The sequence below is a fragment of the Protopterus annectens genome, chromosome 2.part1 (genome assembly GCF_019279795.1).
Source record: "Protopterus annectens isolate FY-2018-M chromosome 2.part1, PAN1.0, whole genome shotgun sequence".
NCBI classification, from domain to species: domain Eukaryota; kingdom Metazoa; phylum Chordata; order Ceratodontiformes; family Protopteridae; genus Protopterus; species Protopterus annectens.
In genome coordinates, this window is record NC_056729.1 from 1,493,995,950 (window position 1) to 1,494,018,707 (window position 22,758).

Sequence of the window (22,758 nt, forward strand, 5' to 3'; positions counted from 1 at the left end):
CATCCCACCACCAGTCTCACATAGACCTATGAAACCAGCACCGGCAAAATACACACATAAATACACAAAAACATACTCAGAGGCTCCAAATAAAAATCTGCAAAAGCAACAGAGACCTCCAAAGCAGACATGCAAGCAACCTCCACTCCCCAACAAAAACCATGAAACACATACTTCACAAAATCAGTGTGCCATGCAATGACAGCCCTTAAGTCAAAATAACATACCCAACACACTAGTAATAGCTGACTCTATAGTCAGCACACTGACGTCCCACTCACTAGGCTAAACAAGGAGAAGGTTACTGTTAGCTGCCTGTCGGGTGCCAGGATCCGCCACATAACACAAGCACTCAGATCACTCCAGAACAAGTACAAATACGACTCTGTCATTGTCCATATTGATGTGAATGACCTGGGCCATACCTCCCTTGACTACATGAAAAGAAACATGGAGAACCTCTATGATCACATAGCCCAGGACGGTATGACCCTGACCCTGAGTAGCATCCTGCCCTCACCAAGAATGATACCACGGTATTAAGAAAAAATATCCATTTCAACAACTGGATAAGCTTCTGGTGTCATTCAAAGGGGATCCAGTGTCTGTCAGCCTGGGATGACATGCTCGACAAACCATGCTGCTTCGCTAGAGACTGCTTGCATCTGTCACCCTTCGGTTTTTGCATACTGTCCAAGTCTATTGCCATCCCCATAGTGCTTTTTTTAGGCAAGGCTCAAAAGACAAACCCACCGCCATAAATAGCAAAAGTAACAAAAAACTGAGGGTAATGCTACTCAATGCCAGAAGTCTAAACCTCAAAATGCACGCACTCGAGGCACTCCTCAGTATGGAGAAAATCGATATATGTGCAGTAACAGAAACCTGGTTTAAGGCTCCAGAGAGCACCCCAGCACTACCAGGCTACAACTCATACCATACATGTTGGCCACAAAACCTAGACCGAAATACAAAAGCTGGGGGCGTATCTATATTCATCAAGGATACCCACACCTCCAGGTTAGTGGCACAGCACGATGCTTCAGAAATCATCCACATGCAACTAACAACGGGAAAAATTGCACTTCAAATTGTAGCTTGCTACAGATGACCCAACATGTCCCAGGACCCCGATTTCGCATTTCTGGAAACACTGGGAAACATAAAGGTCCTACCAAACACCCTGATATTGGGTGATTTCAATTACCCAAACATTAACTGGGAGAACTACTCAAGTACTAACTCCCTTGCCCAACATTTCCTAGAATTTATAAACTCAAATGCCCTGGATCCACTGGTCAGCACCCCCACCAGAGGTGACAACATATTGGACCTGGTCATTACCAACATGGGCAACCAGTGTTCCACACCGGAGGTCAATCCCTCGCTGGTTAGATCTGACCATAAACTAATCACTCTGGATCTCCACATTCCGACCCCACCCCCGGTCAAAGAAACCACCGTAAAAAACTTTTCAAAAGCAAACTTCACGTTACTGAAGACCAAGGTGGAAAGTTTCAAAGCCCCCATGCTAAAATATAATGTTGTCCAAGCTGCAAAATCCATTACTAACACACTCTACTGGCACCTACAAGAATGCATGGATCGTGCTATCCCAAGCAAAAAGTACAGTTTTGTACCTACCATAAATGTAGATGTTCGAAGATCCACATTGCTGCAGTCCTAACACTTGGGTAGTCCGCTGTCCCAGTCGGCCCGAATACCAAAGTATAAGGCTGACGTCGGTGAAGGCGCATTTGTCTGACATCAGGACGTCAGGGTACAAATGCGCATGACCGACGTCATATCCTCAGTCTTTTCTTGCCCCAGATGTCAGAAGACCCTAAAAAGATAAGGCCAAAACCAAAAAACACCAAAACACTCCTGTACCCAAAATATGTACAATATATACAAATTTACAAAAAATAGAACCTCACCCACACAACCACCCCTAAACACAGAGGGGAAGGAGGGAGGATTGGACTGCAGCAATGTGGATCTTCGAACATCTACATTTATGGTAGGTACAAAACTGTACTATGTTCTTCATCTCACATTGCTGCAGTCCTAACACTTGGGTAGAATCCCAAAGCAGAGGTAAGGGAGGATGGCTAAACTATAATGAAGCAGGAGCTGCCAAAATGCCCTGCAACACAGCAGTGGCAAAACCAGCCCTGGACTTAGAATAGAGAGGAAGGTTGTAATGCTTGGAGAAAGTATGCACTGAACTCCAAGTAGCTGCCTCCAAAATATCCTTAGTTGCCACCCCCCTTAGAAATGCTGTTGAAGTGGCAGTAGCCCTAGTGGAATGAGGCCTAATCCCAGCTGGAATCTCCTTGCCATGATGGGAGTAACAGAATGCAATGCAAAACCCAATCCACTTAGATATAGTTTGTTTTGACACAGGCTTGCCCTGAGAACTCAAAGCAAAAGAAACAAACAACTGCTGAGACTGCCTAAAATCCCTAGTCCTGCTTAAATAATAACGCAACTGCCTGTGTACATCTAAAGTGTGCAAAATCTTTTCCCCTATTTTGGGGATCTGCATAAAAAGTAGGCAAATGAATAGTTTGGTTTAAAGCCACACTAGAAACCACCTTAGGCATAAATGAAGGATTAGTACGTAATGATACCCTATCCTTATGAAAAATCAAAAAAGGCTCCACCGCCATAAGGGCCTGCAATTCAGAAACCCTTCTTGCAGAAGTAATGGCCAACAAAAAGCAGTCTTCCATGACAAGTATTTCAACTCAGCAGTAGCCTTGAGGCTCAAAAGGTTGTAGAGTAAGTTTCTCCAACACAAAATTGAGGTCCCAAGCAGGAGTAGGAGCTCTACGTGGGGTCTTATATTCTTTGCCCCTCTAAGAAATTGCTTGAACAAAGGATGAGAAAACAATGGTGGGTCACAATCATAGTGAGCTGAAATTGCTGCAGCATGAATCTTAATGGAAGAGAAAGACAAACCTTTGTCTAATAGCTCAGTAAGATATTGAAGAGCCACACTCAAATTAGGCTCAGAAACATCCAAATCCTTTGCTGCACTCCAAAATAAAAATCTCTTCCATTTTTCTGCATACACTTTACGTGTACTAGGTCTTCTGGCTTCCATAATCACATTCAAAACTTGTTGAGGAAGTTGAGACCTGCTGTGGTTCAAAACAGAATATGCCAGGCTGTTAGATGAAGAGAGTGAAGCTTGACATTGAGAAGATGACCGTCCCTCTGAGACAAAAGGTGTGGAATTAAAGGTAAAGGCCATGGAGGCTTTCTTACCAGATTCCTCAGTAATGGGTACCAGTGTTGCCGAGGCCAATCTGGAGCTATCAAAATCATCCTTGGCTTGTCTTGTCTGACCTTTAGGAGTACCTTTGGGAGGAGAGGCAGAGGTGGAAAGGCATACACATGAAGATTTTCCCAACTGAACGAAAGAGCATCCACTTTCCAAGCTGTGTGATGAAAACTTTTTGTGCAAAACTTTGGCAGCTGGTGGTTTAGTGGAGAAGCAAACAGATCTATGTCTGGAGTTCCCCATGACACTGTCAATTTTTGAAATACATGAAGATCCAGTTTCCACTCGTGGGGATCCATGATTTGCCTGCTTATCACATCTGCTAGGGAGTTCTGTGCTCCTGGCAGAAACCTTGCCTGAAGAGTAAGCTGCAAGCTGAGCGCAGTCTCCCACAAAATCATTGCTTGCCTGCATAGAGGATAAGAATGTGTTCCCCCTTGCTTGTTGATGTACCACATGACAGTTGTGTTGTCTGTTAGAATCAACACCTGCCCTGGAAGAAGTAACTCCTTGAAAGCCATCAATGCAAACTGGACTGCTAACATCTCCTTCATGTTGATATGTAGATGCTGTAGTCTGGCAGGCCACTTGTCTTGTATCCACTTTCCATTCAGATGAGCTCCCCAAGCTATGTCTGAGGCATCTGTCGTTAGAATCTGACTCGCCTCTGGCCAGGTCACAGAGAGTCCCTAGTTTAGGTGACATTCCTGAGCCCACCACAAAAATTCCTTTTGTTTGTCCGGGGTTAAAAAGGCCATCTGGGCTGCTGTATTCAGTCTCACACCCAGAAAGCACATGTCTTGAGAGGGTACTAGACTGGACTTTATTTCGTTCACAGAATACCCCAGGCATCTTAGCACTGCTATCACATATTCCAGATGCTGAAGAAGCTCGTCCTTTTCTTGAGCCAGAATCAGACAGTCGTCCAAGTAAGGATAGATTTGTATTCCTTTTAGCCTGAAAAAAGCTACAACTGGAGCCAGAACTTTTGTGAATACTCTGGGCGCAGTAGATAAGCCAAAGGGCAATGCAGAGAACTGATAATGGGAATTTCCAGCTCGGAAACGCAGATACTTCCTGCAACTGAGTCTGATAGGCACATGAAGGTAAGCCTCCTTGAGATCTAAAGTTACCATCCAGTGATCTTTGCCCAGCAGAGGTAAAAGCTGTTGTAACGTCAACATTTTGAATTTGGGAATGTCCAAATAAGTGTTGAGGATAGACAAATCCAAAATTGGTCTCCACGTGTTCCCCTTTTTTGGTACTAGGAACAGGCGAGAATAAAACCCTAGGCCCCTTTCTGGCACAGGAACCGGCTGAATGGCCCCTATCTGAAGCAACAGAGAAATTTGCTTGTGCGCCTCTTTTCTTTGTATAGGAGGAATGTCTGGCATGCCTTTGAAAGGAGGCAAGGTATGGAAATAAAACCTGTAACCGTGGTGAACGATATCCAATACCCATCTGTCTTGGGTAATAACACTCCAATTTTCTTTGAAAAGTGCCAGCCTTCCTCCCAAAGGAGCTGCCAGACGAGAAGGCTCTGGCAGCTGAAAAGGCAAGTCATTGGGTCTGCTTACGAAAGGACTGACCCCTGCCCTCACCAGAAGACTGGGCAGGCGAACTGCCTGCTCTAGGCCTAAAAGAACCTTGAGCTCTGCCCCTACCACGTCTAGATTTACCCCTAGACTGAGAATCATAAGAAGGATAAGTCCACCCCTTAGTAGGCCAATTTCTACTAAACTTTGGAGGCTGAACCTGCAAAAAATCTTTAACAGTCTGCATAGACTTAGCCTTGTCCTCCATTTTCTTTAAAACTGCGTCCACAGGCGCACCAAATAACACATCAGATTGTAAAGGAGCATCTAAAATCCTTGTCTTTACATGTTCAGCTAAATTCTGATCCCTGAGCCAGGCGTGCCTGCGAAGAACAGAACCAGTGGCTGCCACCCTCGAAGAGGCCTGTACAGCATCAAAACCACATTGCAAGGAATGCTTACCCACCTGTTCAGAAACATGAACTAAATCCTGCAACTCTTTACACTCAATACCTTCCGCCAGAGCATCTACCTTAGACTTCAATTGTGAAAGGAGATAATTTTGGTATTTCAACATGTGAAACTGGCAATTTAAAGCCCTCATGGCTAAAGTGGAAGAAGTATACACCTTTTTCCCCCATCTATCCAAAGCCCTTGCCTCTTTATCAGAAGGAACAGGATTTTTAACAACAGAAGCCTTAACACCTTTAGGGCCCTGAGAAACAGTTTCTGGGTCTGCCCTAGGACTCTTAAAGAGATACTTATGAGCTTCAGGCACCCTATAATACCTGTCCGGTTTAACTGGGGCAGGAGGCAAAGAATCAGGGTTCAGGGAAGCCTCTGCAAAAACATCCTCTACCACATCCAGAACAGGAGGTATAGCTAAAGGCCTATGCTGGGGTAGAAACAAAAGTTCCCTAGGCCTTTTGCTAGAATGAGAGAAATGTTGACCTTGCCATTTAAAATGATCCGTCATGGAATGAAGAGTCTCAGAAAAGAAAAATCCTCAGGAGGAGAAGCCAAGGTGTAGAGTCATCTACATCAGAATCAGAATAAGGAGGATACTCCTGCAAGTCTTCAGCCGAAGACTCAGAAGCCTCAAACACTGCTCAAAACTCTCAAGCTCAGGTTCCACCCTAGGCCTCTTATCGGGGTAAAGAACCTCTAATCATAGTAATCAAATCTTCTGCCATTTTAAGCATATGTTTCTCAGGCAAAGACCCTGAAGGACTAGGGGAGACCCCCCACTGAAGTTAACCCTGGCCTGCCTCTAGAAGGAGACTTGGAAACAGAAGGGAGGGCCTAACCACCTTAGGAAGGGAGGGAGAACAGCTACCTGAGAAGCCTCTTCAGCCTGTCCTACCTCCTGAGAGGACACAACTTGTAACAGTAAAGTCTCGCGCAGAGAATCCAAAGGAACTTCTGGTAGAACCACCGGCTCCACTGAGCCCTCTAAAGAACCGACGTCCGGGACAGACGGTTCTTCCACCCTAGGCTTCGCTGCTTTGTCCTTGCGCTTTTTAGTTGAAGCGGGCGGGCATCCGCCGGCAGGTTGAAATTACACCGCTTCCCAAAACTAACCTGGCACAATCTAATCTCCTCTTAATAGTGCGTTTGTTAAATCTAGCACAAGAGCGACAGCCAACAACGTCGTGCTCAGGCCCTAAGCAAGGTATACACAATGTATGGTAATCTCTATGAGGTATCTGTTTCCCACAAGAAATACAGTTATTCACTTTTTCTGACATCCGGTTAAATACTGAGGCAAGAAAAAAACAAAATATTCCCCAACGGGGTACTTAGCCAACTTTGATTCGGTCTGAAACTCCGACTTCAGAAAATTTCAGAACGCCAACCTGCACTCGCAAAACTGCTTCTGCATCGGACCATGCGGCAAAAAAGACTGAGGATATGACGTCGGTCATGCGCATTTGTACCCTGACGTCCTGATGTCAGACAAATGCGCCTTGACCGACGTCAGCCTTATACTTTGGTATTCGGGCCGACTGGGACAGCGGACTACCCAAGTGTTAGGACTGCAGCAATGTGAGATGAAGAACATCCAAGACTCACTCCTCCACGAAAAGGAAACCAGTCTGGTGGACCCCTGTCATAAACAGACTATACAACAGGCGGAGGAAACTAGTACAGAAGAGTAAAATCCCAAGAAGGGAAGACATCCCTGATCAGTATCAGCAAGAAACTACGATCCCTCATAAAATCCTCCAAGGCTAGCTTTGAAAGAAAAATTGCCAAGGACTCCAAAGATAACCACAAGGCATTCTTTAGCTATGTCAAGAATCTAAGTGGCAATTCTCAGATCTGCTCGGAGTTAGTGCAGAATGGCACAAAATACACTGAATCGACCGATATCACCAACATCCTGGCAGACAGGTTCAGTGCAAACTTCACCCCCTCTCACCCACAAAAGGGCCCATAACCATATCAGAAGAATGTAGTGCCCTGAAATCACAGACACCCAGGTTAAAACAGCCCTCTCCAAAGCTAAAAACACAGCATCAATGGGACCAGATGGTGTCCCAGGCTGCGTCCTACAAGAGATCAAAGATGAACTAACCCCTCACCTAAACACACTGTTCAAACTCAGCCTCTCCACAGGCTAAATGCCCATAGAGTGGCACACAGCAATGGTTATTCCACTCCACAAAGGTGGAGCCACAACAGACCCTGGGAACTATCGCCCTATAAGCCTGACTAGTTTGTTCGGCAAGGCTATAGAGTGCATCATCTTGGATCTCATTAACAGAGACACTGGGAACCTACAAACACTGGGCCCTACCCAGTTCGGCTTTGTCAAGGGCAGATCATGCCTCCTAAACCTGGTAGACTTCCTTGAGACAGTTACCAAGGCTATAGATGAGGGAAAGGTGGTCCACACAGCCTACCTAGACCTCGTAAAGGCCTTCAACACCATTCCCCATTCAGGTGTTCTAGACAAGCTCACCAGCCTGAACATAAACCCCTATGTCACGAGACGGGTTGCCAACTGGCTCACAGACAGAACCCACATGGTAAGAGTAGTGGGAGCTAGGTCTGACTCTAAACCGGTTACAAGTGGCTTTCCCCAGGGCTCAGTCCTAGGACCCCTCCTGTTCAGCATATACTTCTCAGAGGTACAGGCAAGCACAGGAGGACTATGGCTGACCAAGTTCACAGATGACTGCAAACTAGGGGCTATAACTGACTCTCCGGCTGACACAGACATCCTCTAAAATGGTCTCACTGAGACAGATACCTGGTGTCAAAACCATGGCCTCAAGCTAAATGCCAAAAAGTGCATAGTCATCCCCTTTGGAAAAAACAAAGTACCCACAAACTACCACATAGGTAGTAGCCCCCTAAATACGGAAGACGTAATAAGGGATCTGGGGGCACAAGTAGATAGTAACCTCTCCTTTGATAATCACATTGCCAAAGTGGTTAGAAAATCCTTCTATGTGGCTCACCTAATCACAAAAGAGTTTGCATCCAGATCAAAAGAGGTCATTGTGCTCCTCTACGCATCACTCATCAGACCCATCATAGAGCACATTTGGGATGTACCTTACAAAACACCTGCAACAGCTGGAAAGCCCACAGAAGTACCTCACCAAGAGGATCACTGGCCTCAAACAGATGCCCTATGCAGCTCGACTGAAGAAACTACAGCTGTATTCGGTTGCATACCGCCTACTCAGAGGTGATCTCTGCCTGAAATACAAGGCCATGTCCAACCCAGAATTGATGGACATGCTCCAACTAAAGAAAACCATATCCCTTCGAGCCACATGCTCTAGGGTCTAAACCTCACCACAACAATAAACAGGACATGCTGGAGGGATAGATTCCTGTCCCAGTGACTTCCCATGCTCTAGAACAAGATTCCAATCTACATTAGGCAGAGTTCCTCGCTAACCCTCTTCAAGAGAAACCTTGATGAATGTATGGGAAACAGAAAGTTTACCCCGGGATCACTTCAATGGCTCTGCTGGACAGAGGCACAGGGAACTAATCTAAGGGGGTGGCAAAAGCCAACACATTCCGGCTAGGCTTATAAATGCCTTCAGGCAGATAGACTAGTACCTACCTATAAACCTATGAACAGAAGACTCATTTATTTCTTGTATATGATATTCATGGAAGAGCAGCAGACTATTCTTTCTGTAACTGTAATATCCATCTACTTGTGCCAGGACAGCAACAAACATTAAGCAACACCCAAAACACATTACAGCTCTGATAAATTATGTTATTAAGATAGTGCCCCAGAGTACAACACATGAAAAGCAATACAGAAGTCATGTGTCTCAAGATATTATTTTGCTTTAGTATATGTGTCTGCCTGCAGTAATTGTCTTCCCCTCCTCTTCATTCTTCTTACATTTTTTTTTTATATGTTTTTGCCCCCATTGCCTGCCTACTGCCAGGTTTCCCCCAGCTGGACTTTAGCCTGTTTGCTTCCCCATACTTGGTACTCCTATTAATGGCATGACAGTTTTCTGAAGTGGCTGTCATCCAGGCAGCGATGGGGGAGTCGTGTGTGACCTATGTGACCGCAGTGATATGACTGCAGTGACAGCCTATTGCACAGGTCCTATCCCCTTGCCTGGGCTAGGGATGTGTGACATGAATTACTACAAGAGCAACTATGCCTTTCACCATAAGAGTGCATGCTCCTGGGTGCTTGTGATAAAGGCTACTGCCTATGTGACCTGGCAATCAAATGCCTGTGCTAGGGCCTTATTTGTACCTCTGCCCCTTCTCCATACGATTGTGGTATTAGACCATCCCCAATCTGCTCCACCAAGGATAGGCAAGCCAATCCTCCCCACTCCAGCTCCAACAGCTACCTAAGTCACTAATCAAACCCGGACCACCTGGATCATAGCCAGAACTCCATGCCACTCTACCAATGGAGCCGAACAATCGTATTACAGCCAGAACTCCATGCTACTATGCCAATGCAGTCAACCACCCTACTTAAATGATCATCAAATAAGCAACTACTACAAATAGTGTAATAACATTAAATGTCTCATGGCATTTAACTATGTGAAAAACACAAATTCCAAGACTTAATGACGTCTGACAAATGTGTCTGATATGGTCGACATTTCAGAATGTCAAAGACCATATGGCCGAGACCATATGATCGACATTCGAAATGTCAACCATGTAATATAAAAAAAAAACAAAAAAAAAACACAACAATAACTTACCTTCACACTGCTACTAAGGGGGGGCTATGCCCACCTGCACCCCCCCCAGGAACTTAAATATACCAACTTCGAGATACAATGCTTTAGAAAAATGTCGACATTATACAACAGGAGTACAACAAGACAGAAAGAAATTTCTTTATTACTACATAAATAAAAAAAATAATGGCATTTCCATAAACTTTACTGCCATTTGGCTCACCACAGAATTTGAACAGCTGTTCTAAGCCCTGCTGGTTAATTCTCTCAGACAGTAAAAATTAAAGCCCGATACCAGTATAGCAACTTGCGTCACGATGTCCCTTACATGTGAGATTACATCTTCCTTTTCCCTCCCCAGTTAGGAGTAATGACTTTGCCCATTAAAGCTGGAGTGACAACTCTAGTAATCAAATGAATCTCCTATGAGTCAAGAAGGAGACACAGAACTTAAAGTAATACTAATAAAAACCTCATATCCAAATGTTGATTCTCAAACAAATAAATCTAAAATAATAAGCACAGCTCCTTTCCAAAATGCAGGACCCTATAATGTGAATCTGTACTTTTTGAACTACAATAACGCAACTTAAAAAAATGTGCTGTTATACTTTTCTGTCATTTCTGTGGGGGAGGGGGCTTTACACTTTCACCTTTCAACACCCCTGCTACTTATAAAGAGTAGGGGAACCTCCGTCTCCAAGATACTATAGTCTAGGAGTTAGTATATATATTTTCCCTAGTCCCTGCAAAAACATGTATCACAGTGTCAGTTTTTTTAAAATAGATGAAAATATCAAAACAGCAAAAGAAATAAAAACATATACAGTAACAAATAAAATATAAAGAGCATGGGTCCCCCCCCCCTACAATCCTCATTCTTTGGGGTCCCAGCCACCACACCTTTATTATATCTATTCTACCTCTATGGATGTGCTACACTTGCTACATTTACAGTACAATGTAACTTAAAAAAAAAAAAACATTGATAGAGGGGTTGGTGTGTAAGTGTGTAATAGCGTGAGAAATGCAGGCAGGCTCAGTCTTATTCCATTACACATTTTGCATGTAATGCTTTTCTTTTAACAATATTTTGATATTGTAGTGTATTCAATTGTTTCAAATTTGCATTGAGAAGTTAATGCTTTTGGATTCATTTTGTGTTATTTTTACTGTAGTTTTACATTAGCTGCCCAAGGCTATGGAATTAACACCCTTGTTTCCAGGCCTAGATGAGAAGCTAGTTTCCCATAAAACGGTTTTCGGGAAAGTAAGCAGAAAGGAAGAATGGAGCTTGCCTGAAGATCATTCCTGAATAAATGAAATTGCTAAAACTGCTATAAGAAGCAACTAAAAGCATTGACAAAACCAAGTATAGTTAGTTACATACCCTGCCAGAGGCCAATGCCACATCTGACAATGCTTCTGGTCTGCCTGGCTAAAGAGTACAATCTGATGAAGTTCTTCACACCTTCTAAATGGCTATCCTAGTCACTTTCTGGGCTAGATTACAAAAGCTTAGTTAGGGCAGTGTGACCCTACTGCCATGCATGAACAGTCTGTCCTGAGAGGAAACACAGCTAAATATGTTATGACTAGATATTCTTCCCAAAGACCCTAAAGACAAAGAAGACCCAAATGTACCATGGAAAGCCAGAGAATGCAGCACAGGACTCTGAAACTAACAGAAGTTACAAAAACAAAAAAATGTTGGTCAAAGCTTCTCTGAAATACTCGCTAAATTGTACAATAAAGACACAAGTGCAATGAACCTACTATTCCACTGGTAGTAGCGAGTGTGCTACATTTTTATTTACTTTTTTAAATTGTGCTGTGAATGTTAATTTTGTAAACCTGGTAGGATAGACTTGTAAATGGGTAACAAACAAAACACATAACATTTATGTCCCAGCAACAGACAGTAAACACAGAGCTACTGCATAATCACACATACAGATGGGACATTGGTACTATGTACCCATCAATTGTCTTAACCCTACGTATAATGTGATCTGCAACAATCGCTGACAGCTGACAGGTTTCAGATTCAAAGTTACATCTTCAAATTGTAATGCAATTCCATATTATGCTGTTAACAAGGTCTATTATTTAGTCAAGGTACCTTGTTACAGTTAGTGGTGACAGTGCCGTTATGGTGTAGGATGCAGACCATCTATCACCATGTGAATAACTAGACTGCCACTGGACAGCCAAATGTGAACATTTCAAATACATATTTCTTATGTTCAAGCTGCCTCAGCAAGTGTTGTAAATCCCTAGGTACCTAAAGCCACCCTTCCTTATTTATCTGACTTCCACCTTGACAAACCTAGTCAACAGAAGATAGATAAATAAAAAAATAAAACACACAAACATTAAGTAAACAAACAAACAAAAAACGGTTACCCTGTCCATAGACACAATTAACATGAAGGAAAGCAGAGAAATTACTATGAAAAGAGAAATGAGGTGTAATCTAGTATCAGAATCATTCATGCTTGCCATTCACCTGAAAACATAATGATAATCACACTGGGTTTAACAGCTATGCCTTCTGCAATGTTTCTGCAACACTGGCTGCAAGGCAGAGCAAGAGTTATTAAAATATGAATCCTGGATACAGTGGATCCTATACACCTGCAAAATATGGACATGTAATACAAGTCTGCCAGAATGACAGGAGGACAATGGTTTAAATGCACATGCAGCCATCTAATATGGCAGACTGAAGCTGAGGGATGCATCTGTCTGCAGTGATTATATAGTTTGAGTAAAGAATATAAAGTGTGTGTGTGTGTGTGTGTGTGCGTGTGTAAGTAAATCAGTGCACTACCATTTGCAAAAAATGCAAACTATGTTCCATCATAAAATAACACTGGGAGATTGCTACATAACAAAATTCCCTAAAAACACAATTATTTGTCTAGGGAGTCAAGCTCCATGTGAGGTGGTACCCTACAGCCCTGTTATTTTTCTATATGCCAACTCCAAGACTGCAAAATTGTGTGAAAAAGGAAAAACTTTCTTGACCCCACTGCTGGGAACCTCGGACTACACTCTCTAATTTGCAATCAGCTGCTAGTACACTCAAAAACAAACATTAATCTCTCTAAAACACACACACACACACACAAACACACACACACACACACACACACACACACACACACACACACACACACACACACACACACACACACACACACAAAACACTAAACACCCTACACTGCACACTTTACTACAGCAAATATCACTAGATACACACACAAAAAACACAAACATTTACCATTAAACTCGGTAAAAAAATGGAAGAAATTTCTTACTACTGAGATGTTTATTTGTCATTTGATTCCCAGGAAAGTCCATCAGGGTAGGATCCCATTTTCAGTGGAGGCCCAGGGAGAAAAGCTCTAAAGTATATTCTCTTCTGTTTGAAAGCTTTGGGAAGAAAACTAGAGGATTTATGGACTGATTAAGATTAGTTTTGGATACCACCTTTGGAAGAAAAGTAGGATTCAATCTTACACAGACTCATGGAATACTAGGTACGGTGGTTTTCAAGAAAGGACTTGTAGTTCTGAAATTCTCTTTGCAGAAGTGACAGCCTCTAGGAAAAATAGTCTTCCAGGATAAAAAAAATAGATCTGTTGAAGCTGCAAGTTCAAAAGGAGGTTGTATTAAGTCTTGCCACTGGAAGCATCACAGTATTATCCTATGGAAGGACTAGGTCTCTTACTAGGGGGTGGTCTAAGTAGAAAGTCCCTTTCAGAAAAGCCTTAGAAATCCTTAAAGAGGCTATGGGTGTCTGACTTTGACCAACATAAAAATTAAAAATAGCAGCTATCTGTACTTTGATTGTGGAAAAACTGGAGACTTTTTTGGAGCAGATCAGACAAAAAATCTACAATCATAGGTACAGGTAGTGAAAAGGGGGTTTAGTCCTCTGCTTGTTGCCCATATACAGCACCTTTTCTATTTACTTTGAAAATTTTCCTGGTGTTGGATTTCTGTGAAGATGTTAGGATATGAAAACCTTAACTTGAATGCCTATTATCTACAGTCACCATTAAAATTGGAGGAACCATGTGATTGGTTTCAAAGTCTCTGCATTCAGGAAAGGAAGCCCGGGTGGGTGAGATTTGAAATCTGGGCTGTGTCACAGCATCCATGGAGAACATAAGTGGTGAAGCCAAACATACAGGAACCAAACTTGTTAGGGGCAATGAGGAAAACCTTTGCCTTGCACCTTCTGGCCATTTGAATGAATTTTTTTTTATCAGGGGAAAAGGGGGGATAGACATATAGAAGGCACAGGGTCTAACTGTGGACAAGAGCATCTCTCAGTGACTGACCCTGTGGAGAAATAAAGGCAAAGTAACTGCTGCATTTTTGTTTAGGTATTATGCAAAAAGGTTGCAACAAGGTTTGCCACGGATTTGTTGAGGGACTACTCATGAGACAGGAGAATACTTCTGCTTATTTTGTCTACAAAATACTGGAAGTCCCCAGGATATGTATTGCTACCATAAAGCGATGGAAAGACATTGCCATTTGCCACACTCTCAAGGCTTCCCAACATAATGGATAAGATCTGGTTCCTCCTTGTTTGCTGATATACCAGACTACAGTCATGTTGTCTGTCTAAACCAAAATCACATCTTCTGGTAGAAAATCTTGGAATGCCTGCAACACTAGGAGGACTGCTCTCATCTCGAGAATGCTGATGTGAAGTTTGGCCTCTGTATGCATTCAGGAACCTTGGACAGTCTTCTCCTTGTAATGTTTCATAGATTACTACTAGGCTAACTGCCCTTGTGGGCCATTTTAAGACATTCCAATTGCACCATGTGAGAATCAAACCCTGTACCTTGAGTTTATATGGAAAGAACCTTAACCATTATGCTAACCCTCCTAAACATCTATCTATAGACCTGAGCATTATCTCATCCTGCCAAAATGGGACTCTAATGCCCCCACACTAAAAGAGAAATGTCTATGATAACTGTTGCTATGGGGATTGGAGTCATAAGGGGGTGGCCCTCTAATAATGCTGGGGACATTAGCCAACCCCTGATGTGAGATTTGTATATGGGATTCAGTCAAATTGGAGTATTCAGGGTATGAGAAATCTGAGGCCATTGTACTGATGAGGTCCATTGTAGGACTCCCATGTAGTATCTCAACAACAGGATCAGAATGATTGTCGAAGCCATAAGCCCTAGTAGTCTTAGAATGAGCTTTGCAGTAGGGGAAGGATGATGCAAGACTAGATTGGCTACTTGCTGATGAGAAAGCATTCTAGACTCCAGTAGTTTGTCTATCTGTTTTATTACATCCAGGTGGCATCCCATGAACTCAATGCCCTGAGTGGGAATCAGGTGGCTCTTTGATTGATTCACTGTGACTCTCAAGTTGTAAAATAACTAGAGGAAAAAGTCCTTCTGCTGGACCAATAGATCCCTGCAGTAAGGAGACACTCTTCTAAATATGTGAACACCCAAAACCCATGCAGTCTGAGGTAGGTTGTCACAACTGTCATGCATTTGGTAAACACCCGGCTCTGTGGTGAGTCCAAAGGGCAGTATTCTGAATTGGAAATGATTGGCTTCAGATGAAAAATGTAGAAATCTCCTGGATTGCCTGTTTGTCTTGATATGGTAACAGGTATTTATTTATTTATTTGTTTTCATATTTGTTGACCAGGTTAGTCAGACTGTGCTGAAAGTCTTTTCTCAGCGAAGGCCCAAGGAGAAAGAATCTAGAGTTAATCAAATATTATAGTACACAATTTGGTACAAAAAGTGTAATACAGTAAAGTTAGATGGACTGAAGCATGAACAGACATAAACTCAGACTGAGACTATTTACAAATTTGTACATATAGTATAGGTAGAAGTACATCAAAATCAGTGAAAAAAATCCATATACAAAGAAGCTGGGAACAAAGTTCAACAGTGAGTTAATACATATAGTACAGGTTAATACATCACAATTGTACATATACAAAAATAGTCAGTGATGATGTTTTTCAGTATAAAAACAATATATACAAAAAAGTATGCAAACAATAATCAACAGTGAGAGGAAAAACTTCCAGGCATACCTCTTAACCTGGAAACATCAAAAATCTGGACACAGGTCCATGAAAAATAGGTACAAGTCTGTATGATGATTAACATTAAATGTGCATACATACTTATGTAACCTCACCCACTTCAATGGAATTGTGGGATACCAACTTTCAAACACAAACTGAAGAACAGACAACCAAAATATGGCCTGACACACACACAAATGAATGAAATAAGCAATTCTGTGTGCTTTTGTTGTCTGTTTTGCCCAGTGTGCATTAGCATGTAATTCAGAAGAGAAAAAGTTATGTACTCACCATAATGTTGAATCTGAGTAGTTGTACTTCATTCGTCTTCAATCTGTGGGTCTCAGATCCACATCGGATTTGACACGGCTGCATTTTCCAGCTATGGATCCGAGCTCCAGACTCCTCTCCTTACCCATAATGCCCCCGTCTCCCTTCAGATCGAGTTTGTTGCCTAAGAGGTATCATATACCTGACCCAATATCACCTTATCATAACAAGAATCTCTATGACACTCCCAGACCTGGACAGAGTCAAAGGCCACACTCTTTATGCAAAGCTAAATGCAGACTCCATCTATGATAAGGTTGGGGGGAAGGAGGGAGGGAAAGGTTGAAGACAAATGAAGTACAACTGCTCAGATGGAACATTATATTGAGTACATAACTTCTTTATCTGAAGTAGTTTACTTAATTTGGTCTTCAACCTGTGGGACAGAGTCCCCAGCTACTATAGATTCCTGGCTGGCCCTCATGGAAGGATATTCTGGAGCACCACAGAGCCAAAGGATGCCCTGTTCCTAGACACAAAATACAGCTTATAATGAGAAATGAAGGTATGAGATGAGGACCAAATAGCTGCCGAGCAGATACCATCCAGAGACACCATAGACCAGAAGGCAGCTGACGTAGCCATAGATCAGGTGGAATGTGCCTTCACTTGTCCTGGCAGGAACTTACCTTTAACAGCATAGGCTCGAGCAATGCACAAAGAAATCCAGTGAGCAATTGTTACCTTGGAAACTGGCTTGCCTAAAAATGGTTTAGCAGAAGACACAAATGGTTGGTCAGACTTACAAAAAGGTTTCATCCTATGTAAGTAAAATCTCAGCTGTCTATGAACATCAAGCAGATGCAGCTTGTATTTCCCTTTGTTCTGGAAGTTGGGGACAAAACTGGTAAATTTATAGTCTGATTAATACTGGCTTCCGAGGCCACCTTAGGAAAAAAAGATGAATTAGTATGCAGCGACAATCTATCTTTGTAAAAGATCATGTAAGGCACCTTAATAGAAAAAGCCTGAAGCTGGGGGATGGAGAATCCTGAGTGTCCCAGGAAAATGCTTGAGACTTCCAGAACCACATCTTCTTCATTCCTCAGTGATTCCTGGAAAAGGATCTTAGAGGAGACTAGAAGCAGAGCTCGACGGTAGACAGTGTGTCTTCCAGTCCTTCTCCCTCTGCACCAGTGTCTCTTTCACCGACTTCCCGAAGAGGGAAGAACCATCATAGGGGGCGTTGGTGAAAGACGCCTTGAAGGGCTCTGAAAATTGACACAACCGGAGCCAGGCATGATGCCTGATGGCAACGCCTGTTCTGCCATGCTTGTGGCTCCCTCCATAGCATGAGAGAGCAGTCGCATGGACGTGTTGGCAACCGCTTTTAGAGTGGCCATTCTGGCAGAGGTCTTTTGTCCTCCTCCAACATGGACTCTGGGGTAGACTCTGATTTCCTTCACTAGATCTCTCTGGAGTCAAATGACATGTGCCATACAGTTCAGCAACCTCACTGAGAAGGTCGCTGAAGCATATACCCACTTACTAAAATGGTCCATCGCTCTTGATTCTCAATCAGGGGGATGAACTGTGGAGCTCTCCTGAGTGAGCTCCTTCTTGGTGGCAGCTGCCACCATAAATGCATCTACCAGGGACCCCTTGTTCTAATGTGTCCTGTCTGATGGGGAGGCTCAACACTTCGTCGGAGCGCTTAGGAATGGGTTCTATGGTGTCCGGTTCCTTCCATGCCCTAGATGTTATCAGGAGTGGACACCCAAGAGGTAGATGGACCCAAGCCAAATGCCTCCAGGAACATGGACTAGTCTGAGGTAGGTTTGGGGGCTGACCTCCCCGGTGAAGGAGCTCCATGGTGTCTCCAAAGGAGACATCCTCGGGGGGGGGCTGATCTTGAGGAACCTTCCCCTTCATCCAAGTCCATTTCTTCTGTGAGGGACTCTAGAGGAGAGTCCAAGTGCCTCCTCTTACACGTATGTTTGTGGGGTACTTTCTCAGGGGGACTCTCTGAGGAGGACTCACAAACCTCTTGTTACACTGGAACTTCCTGGGGCATAGTGACCATGGGCCGTTCCTGAGACGGCAAGATGGTCGAAACCACACTCAGAGCCAAGGGGGTCTGGACCTCAACACCGAGAGAACCCTCTCCACCACGTCAAATGCAGAAGGGGAATGAACCTCTGGGGACGTACTGGTGGGCCCCATCCCCCTCTGACCCAACAGGGGAGTTGCAGCCAAGCCTCCAGGAGCCAAGATGCTGAGTGGGATGCTCCGCTCCAAAGTGCTCGGAGCAGAGAGCACCCCCTCAAATCCGGCACTGAGGCTACGGCTCTGACAGCTTGGATCTGATCTCATCGGATCCAACAAGCTCAAGGCAATAGCCGGCATCGAGGTACATGGTACCATCGGTGCCGACACCTCGACTCTGTGGGTCCTCGGATCCAAAAACTCCAAAACCACCAGTCAGATCAGAAAAGGAGTTTTTGGTTGGAATAAAGGTTGCAAGGAGCCCCCTCTGGATGGAGAGGGCACTGGCAAGACCTCCATCTGGATCTGGGTGCGGATAAATCTCCACATCATCTTGTCAATCTCCACTTCACTGAGACTTCAGGTGGAGAGGAAGGACGCCACCGAAACAGGTCGGGACAGCCGGTGGGGAGAAGACCTTACTGACAACCGGCTACGATTCTCCTCTGGCTCGCGGAAGAACCTGGGTGATCGCAACAGAGGAGCTCCAGGCCTAGTCGGAGGCCTAACTTTTGGTGGCGGATCCACCTGCAATGAGTGGTTGGGGGACCGCTTAAGAGAACGGTCTTTCTTAGCCTTATCCCCCTCCCCAGACCTATTGGCGGGAGTTTGAGTCCCTGAGGCCGGGGAATAGGAAGTAGAAGTAGCAGCCGCTGCTACCCCCACTGGGGAAGAAGGGACAGTAGTCTCTGAAGAGGGGAGCAAACCCTTCAGAATTAGTTTGTCCCACCTGTCCATAAGTGACCTGGGGTTGAAACCAGCGCAAAGAGGACAGGGGAACTTGTGGTGATCTGCACCAAGGCAAACCACGCATAGAGTGTGGCCATCTGCCGGAGATAGCTTATGGCCACACTCTGTGCATTTCCTAAAACCTGCCCTAGGGGCTTCTGCCATCCCCAACACAGGCTCGCACACACACACACACACACACACACACACACACACACACACACACACACACACACACACACACTCTCTTGTTTTTGTCTGACACAGACATGGGGAGGAAAGAAAAGATGTAAGGAAGAAAATAGTAAGAAATTAGAGAGAGAAAAAAAAACAGAGTATAGTTCACTTACGTGATCCACTAGCTGGAGCTCAGAAACCACGCGTGTAACCACTATGGTGGCAAATGAGATCTGAAAGGAGACAGGGGGCATATGGCTAAGGGGAGGAGTCTGGAGCTCGGATCCATAGATGGAAAATGCGGCCATGTCGAATCCGATGTGGATCTGAGACTCACAGGTTGAAGACCAAATAAAGTAAACTACTTCAGATCTAACATTTTTTCAATCACTCTCCGACATTCAATACAGCCTGAGCAGACAGCTGGAAGAACTGGAGCATAGGAAGTCCTGCACAAGACCCCTGACAATTTACACTTTATTTCTAACCACAGCACTTTATTAGTGAGGTTTACTCTCTAATCCGATTGACACTGTAAGGATTATAAAATTAAACACCCCTTTCACCTTCTGTACAATGCAAATGTAATATGAATGGATGCACGGGAAATCAGAACGCTACAATTAATAGAGAAATAAGACACAATACAATGCAAGGAGCATCCTGTATTATATAATGTATTTACCACCTTCAATTTTAAATGCTTTTCTTTATTTTATGTACATTTTGTCTTAAATTGCAGCCTTATGCATTCTAAAAAAACAGCGTTTACCCCCAAAGTCTCCTTTGTACTCAAAAGAAAAACAGAAGCAAAAATGAGTGAACAATTATTGTAAAATGCCACAAACGTTCAAGTCCAGTTAAACATCTTTTAGAATTTACATAAAAGGTAAGACAATGCATGCACCTGATATTTTAATAAATTATTAAAACCTACTAGAACTAGAAAAAAAAATGAAAATTCCAGGCACTTTAAGCAACTCCTTTCTTCGATTGTCTTCATGCAAAGATTATGCAAAATTGACAGATGTTCTCAAGTTTTGGATTAAAAAAAAATCTAATCAATAGCGTTTCTTTTTTTTTTTTAGAAACCACAATGGCCGATTATTATTAGTAGTAGTATTACTGGAATCAGATCGTCATGGATTTCATCTTGGACTGTGAATGTGCACACAAATTACTCAAAACTAAATATAAATTACAGAGAAAAAAAATCAGGTTGCATGGTCCCTTCCCAATACCCAGAAAAACTGTATATAATGAGAGAGAGGGTATGTCAAGTGGGTAAGGGAAATGATTTTCAGACCGTGCATTTCTTTGTTTTGCGAACTCTGGGTCTCAGTGGTGAGTCAGCAAGGATTCCACAACATTACTTAAAGATGATATGAGATATGCAAATACACACCCAGCCTTTCCAAACAGAGATGCACTGGGGACTGCTATTGTGATAGCTGGAAGATCATCCTGGTTTCTAAAAAGAAACTATGTCCGTGACATCTACCACGAAAGGGGGCATCTTTGTGTAACATACTTTAGAGAGCTCTGTTCTGAGTCAGTCGTGATCAGCTTTTCACGAACTAAAACAATTAACTCTTGGTTAAAACTTGTTTGAACAGGGTATACATACTAAGCGAACCTGTTTTACCTAAAAGTAAATGGATAGTACATGCATTTAATTTTTAATTACTGCTACATATACGATAACACAGGGATTATTGTAGGCGAGGTGTGGCAACTTAGCTTAAATGTAAACGCACTGAATGGTACACACACTCAATGGTTCCTTTCCAGCACAGTTTTCAGCTTCAATGTAAATCAGGTGAATAGCACGAGTTCCATGCACAGACTGGAAAGAAAATGCTTGTTTTCAAAAGAGAACATAGCAGCTACGTTCTCAAAGAAGAGAAAAACATTAATTCTCAAAGAAGAACATAGCAGCTAAAGTTATTCTGTTCTTAATAGTCCTTTTTTTTCCTTACCTGGTGGAGCCAGGGAACTCTGCTGCTGCCTGTGAAACAGATAAGGTAGCTGATGTCATTGCACACGCATGAACATTGCTGGGAAAAAATTTTTAAAAAGCCTTGAGAAATAAAGGGAGCCACTCGGGATGTCATTAATTATTTGAACTCAAAACAGGTACATGGCAAGGGCTAAAGAAAGTAGGAGTGCAGCACTGGTTTAGTGTATAAAGGAGATGGGGGAGTTGAAAGATAGACTGGAAGGGAGTTTAAGTAGGATTGTGGCATGGGGGTGTTGGAAGGGAGTATCAGTGGGATTGTGGCATGGGCAAGACCATGAGTTTAGAAGGTGGGATTGTGGCATAGGCAAGACCAGGATTTTAGCAGGTGGGATTTTAGCTCTTTTTTACAGAAATTAGTGTTGGTAATGGAACGTATGTAAGGGGGCAATCTGTTCCAAGAGTGTGTTAAGGAGTGGCTATACAGGAGTTTGCGAATGGTCTTCTTTGGCATGTACATCTTGAGAAGGTTCTGTTGTGAGCTTTGAAAAGCTCGATTTGGAGTATAGTAAGATATCAGAGGGGAGAGAGATGGGCAAGAAGAGGGGTAGTTAAGAATGGAATGAGTTAGATGCAGCTGTGGCAGAAGGAGTTGATGGTGGAGCTCTAGCCATTGAAGGCTTTTTAGAGAGAGGCAGTGGTGAGATCAATAGGGCATATTAGCTGTAAATCTAGGAATTTTGTTGTATGTGAGCTCCAGTTTAGTTATAAAGTTGGACTGAATGTTGGTGAGGATAGGGGGCAGCATAGATTAGAGTGGGAAGCAGGACAGCCTGAACAAGGGTGAGTTTGGATTTTTCTGATAGGAATCTTTTGTGTCTATATAGTAGTCTTAATCTGGTGTTTTTTTTAATACTTTGTTGAATATGGAGGTCGAATTTGAGTTGGTCGTCTGTTGTCACGCCAAGAAGTTTAGTGTGACTTTGACAGTAAGAGTTGTGTTGTTTAGGGATGTGACAATAAAAATGAATTTTAGAGGTTCAAGTGTGTTTGGTAGAAAGAGGAGGAGTTGGGTTTTCTTAGGGCTACGCAGAAGTTGGTTTGATGTTAGACATTTTTTGACAGTGTGTAGAGATTGTTGAGTTATGGTGTGTAAATTGCCAAAATTGTCTGAGCAGGAGATAATGGTTGAGTCGCTAGTATACTGGATAACAGCAGAGAGGGGCATGAGGTGAAGAGGG

At 43.2% G+C, this 22,758-nt stretch overlaps 1 protein-coding gene across 4 annotated transcripts in view; it reads right to left on the reverse strand.

Moving 5' to 3' along the window:
• The window catches only part of CCDC27 (coiled-coil domain containing 27), a 1,043,518-nt gene that overhangs the window by 933,091 nt on the left and 87,669 nt on the right, over positions 1–22,758 (reverse strand). The gene's annotated exons all lie outside the window — the stretch shown is intronic.